The sequence below is a fragment of the Chanos chanos genome, chromosome 1, assembly GCF_902362185.1.
Source record: "Chanos chanos chromosome 1, fChaCha1.1, whole genome shotgun sequence".
Classification (NCBI taxonomy): Eukaryota; Metazoa; Chordata; class Actinopteri; order Gonorynchiformes; family Chanidae; genus Chanos; species Chanos chanos.
The window spans coordinates 17,795,894-17,800,955 of NC_044495.1; positions in this window are offsets into that span (position 1 = coordinate 17,795,894).

Genomic DNA, 5,062 nt, shown 5'->3' on the forward strand with positions numbered 1-5,062 from the left:
TAAGACCATTCCAAGAGGGACTGAAGGTGTTCTGAAAACAAAAAGTGGTCCATTTCTGCTTATGAGTTTGTAAATATTCAGTTATTGTTTAGTGTTATTAAACATTACCTTGTTGCCGCCCTTTAGGTTAGCATGTAATTGTACAAAGTTGCATTTATACTGCAACCTTAAAAATACATTCATAGTATCTGTTACTGAGGGCTACTTTTGATGAACACTGTAAATCTGAATACTCCTTATGTTGCGACAAGGTATACAAATTTGTGCAGTTAAGACAATGACATGAAATCTTCCTATAATATTCATAATTGAATAAGCACAGATTCAAACACTATGTTTGCTGAGCAACTGGGTCCATATGAGGACATATCCTCAGGTGCACCTGGATAACTTAGCAACAGCCATTCCCAAACATAGTATGCTCTTTCTCTTCGCCAGCACGCATGCACACACACACACACACACACACACACACACACACACAGCCCATCTGTAATTGGACATAGAGCTTGAGGTAATTATTTGATAAAAATAGAAGAGAAAAGAATGAAAGTGGTTACAGTTCCTCACTCTCAAATATCCAAACAGAATTTGGTGCTCAGCTGTGAATAAAGTAAAGGTAATAATCAGGAACATCATAGGAATGTATTGAATTTCCCTTGAAAAGTCTGATTCCCTGGCTGCTTGGCACGTGTGATTATTTTTCTGTAATCCTCATAGAGATTTGATTGACACAAATAGCTACGTTCGTAATGAAAACTAAATTGTTTATATTGAAGTACATGAGCAAAGTAAATTGTCAAGCTAGAAAGACACTGAGGGATGATAATTTACTAACGACAAAGGTGTGTGATTCAGTTAGTGGTTTACAGCCTCCATTTAGGTTGTGTGGGTATACATTAAACAGAGTTTTGCTCTTCCTGCAGTGATGTTTTTAAAGGTATAATTTTGCCCACTGATTAACTAACTAATAATTTGCCAGTACTTGAATAGCATAATAATTTTTTAAGCTTTTGAATTTAGGTGTTATGAGTAACTGTTAAGCAAACTAGTAAAAAAAACATCCTTTGCTAAGTATTAATTTTACTGCCTTTATGACTGATTGACAGTTAAATTGCATTTTATCGTTGTCTCACAGCTTAGTAATCAAAAATTGAGAGCCAAAGTCAATACCAGTGCATCGCGCTTTAGAGGTTGGAATTTTTCAATTTTTCAGGTGTTGGTTTAAGACGCAGATAAGAGCCCACACCTGACAAACACTTGACTTCATGCTAGAAAAAATGGCAAAACCTCATTTTGCCAGATACTCAATATCTGAAATGACAACATACTCCCTATGCTACAGCTCTGCTAGAAACAAAGTCTCCATAAAAGAAGAAAATCAGAGAGGAGCTCTTAGAGATGCTGGGGAAAAAAGAAGCCTTGTCGTTTTATATTTATAAATTGCTCATTAGAATGTTAATTGTTCTGATGTTTCTTCGACTTAGTCAAAGTCTTCAATAATCCTTTGTGCAGCCAATTCTTTTTTTTTTCAGATAAATTCAGTAATCTTCTCTAAGGAAGAGAAGTCTGCCACCCAGCATGACAATGTTTGAGTAGACAAATAAGTTCTATATAAAGTGATAATTTTGTCTGTGGATATTTCCACAAAACCTCTGGTTATATTGGGTTTTCTGACAAGCTAAATGTTTCCCGAAACCATCTATTAAAACCTGCTGCAGATGTGATAACTGAAGATTAAACTGACAATACATGTATACAATTTTGATGAAGTCATAACAGTAGTATGTAGAGGTGGTTAGGAATTAGCATGGCTGCATGTTCATGTTTATTTATAAAAGGACAGGCCTATTTCCCAGTGGGGCTGCAGTTATCTTTTGGTTAAGTTTGAATAGTTGTGTGGAATTACTAAAATGTACAGTTTTATAACAATTAAGAGTCTGTATTGTTTCTATACACATATAGAGTTAGATGTTGTCATAGCATTTCCAAACTGATATATCTTGTTTTAGAACCATTAATTTTGTCCTGCTGATGCATCTGATGTTCAAAGTGCTGTGTCACCTTTTGTTGTTTCTTTCAATTATATATATTTGGTTTTTGTCTGTCTCTTTGGTGCTACTCACCTCTGCACTTGGAAAAAAAAACCGAGAGCCATTTTGATAATTATGTTCTGCAGTGATTTTCTGGGCAGGATCAAGACTTCCCACATCACTTTAAGAAGAGGAACTCACTCCGACAGATCACTTAATCAGATATTATCTAAGAACATTGTTATTGCTGAGATAAAGAATTGCTTTTAGTTAGATGTAGACAGCAGTTCACAAAGTGGATACGTGTGCTGGCAGAGCTCAGACTATACACCACACCTAATGCTCTGCAGAAATTAGCCCATGCTGCGCGGGTTTGATTACAGCTTTTTCTTAATTCTTTTTTCATGTTTGCCATGTCTAGCTTCGGGTTGCTATTTTCTTAGTTTCAGTAGTTGCTAGCATGTCAGCCTCTTACATGTTACTGCGTGCAATCCATCAATTGAATATACGAGGCATATCCAAGCTAAACTGCTGTAACTCAATCATTATGTAAATTTTAATTTTTAAAAGCTAGAAAGATATTCATTGCCAGAGAACATACCCACCGAATCATATAAATTACTGAGCTCACTGCTGTACAAGTTGACCTTGTATGTTTTCAGTACAGGCAGACCTTAGCCAGACATTTGCTGATGTTAATCCAAAAGATATTGCAGGCGCACATGAAATCCAGGTTGTTTGAAATATCCTTGTATGATTAATCTTTGTATTTTTACAAAGTTCATGTGATGTTCCATTAGCACACATTAGTGGAGACCAGCCTTAATTGTAGTCAGGCTGTGTCTGCTGAGTTTTAATGGCTTTAATGGACAATGTGATAGTCCCCTTTCCCTCAACCAGTGGTGGCAAAGACTAAACACTGTGCATTCTTGTCCTCTGAGAGCTATGCAAGGTGACATATTTGTATGATAAATGCAATTATGTTTATATCAAAGCTTGCATCAGACCACCTGCTCAGAGCTCACATTGCTCATTTGTTGTTAATGAAGCACTCAGATGTAAATGATCTTGAGCCTGTTATTGTGTCTGAAAGAAAAAAGAGAATTATCCTGCAGATAGAGTGTGATGGTAACTTGTTTTTAAAAGTCTGTCTCTAACTGCGTGATTTTCATGTTGTTGACATTGGTAGGCTGTATTCCAAAGCATCCACAGGTCCTGGTTTCACGTATTTATTTTTCCAGCTCAAAAACAAGAATTTCTGAGAATGTTTATTAAAGTACAATCAAAGGCAGTTAAAGGAAATGAAAGGAGCCACAAACAAAAAAGAAGACAGAATTAGTGCATTGTATGTACCCTCACGTCCAGTCACTCATATGAATTACCACTGAGGTGACACAGTGTAGCTTTCATAGTGCTGTGCATTCTGCTCAGATCACCTGACAATAACGATGCTGAAGAGAGAGGACGGCAGCAAACCAACAAAGAAAATGCTAATTAAGTATTCAGTCTTTGAGTTTCAGTGGCTTTTATGCTGATGACTTTTCATAGCTTAGGAGGATGTTGAGTGGAAACATGTGTAAAGAAAACTAGTGAAAACATATCTATGTGCATAGTCTTTTGAAGACTGGCATTCTTGTTTCATTTTTCCTAAATTTGCTTTCTCTTTGGCCATAATACTCAGTGTTTCAGAATTTAGTCCATAAAATGGCAACTGTGGACTTCATTTGATGTGAAATAATCTTGGATGCAATGCCAGACTGTAAATGTTTACCATTTGTAATCCTCTTAGTGGCACCATGTGGTTCTCAGGCACATATTACAAGATATTATGAGATGCTGGGGGGAAATCATATGCATGCATTATCCTTGTCAAATGACTTTAACTGATTATATAACAAGAATTTGATATTTGGAGTTGTTTATAGGTGCCTTTGTGTACCATGGGGGAGTTCAGCATGCACACATGTTCTTGAGGCCACTTTCACCTACTAAGCCTTCATGCTGATGTTATTAAGATAAAGTGAACACTGTAAACTCTATGTGTTTAAAATCAGAATGTAGTACTTCAGTTGGTCTGTCAGTAGTCAGCAGTCTCCAAAACATTATCCACAAATATGCTGTGTCTAAAACAAATATCTGATCTGAATGCTTTAGCTTGGCTGAAGTACCCTGCTTGTAGAGTATGCACTTTATTTCTGTGGAATTATATTGTGAAGGGAAGTGGCTTTATATGTATATTTCTAAAATCTGGAATTAATACAAGTGTTACATTTTAAAAGAGGTAGAGTTCTTGTGTAATGTGGCACTTCTGTAAATCCAAGTTGTTGTGAAAATGAATCGTCCTTTTGTGTGTTATTTAGATCAACACAACCTATATAGCTTCATGACAAGGAAGCCCTTACCATGGACATTGAAATATTTAGACTCCACGTGAAATAAAAATATAATGCTCTTTCTTGGAAGTCAGTTTATTGTTAAAATACATTCCTAAGTTGAGTTGTGAACAAGTTGGAATTGTAATAACTCAACCATTCAATAAAAATAGAGCAACAAAACACACTGAAATTATAAATATGAACACAGACTTAATAGTCTGCAGAGGGCTACATACCTCCAACTGAATCTTCTAGCAGTGGCTGTCAATGAAGAATTTTATCATCTTATTTTATTTGCTGAAGACAAAAAGTGCTAGAGCACCCTTTTTCTAAAGAGTAATCATAAAGTAGCAGATCCTCTCAGGTAACATGAGCACTGTAAGAACTGAGGTTCAAAATATGTTTGATGCCTGTGCTTGCTCACTTAGATCATTTTTTCCATTTGGGTTTGGGGGACTCGTGATCAGAGGTTTCCCCAGATTTAGTAGATTCTGTGGTTAGTAAGTCAGCACAGAGATAACTTGCAATTGTCCCAAGCTGACCCTATAAGAAGTCTTTGCTAAGTGATAGAATCTGTGTAGGTTAATTCTCCTTGTTGGTTATTTTGTCTGAAGCTGTGCCAATGTCTACTGGAATCTTTATCATTAAAAAGAA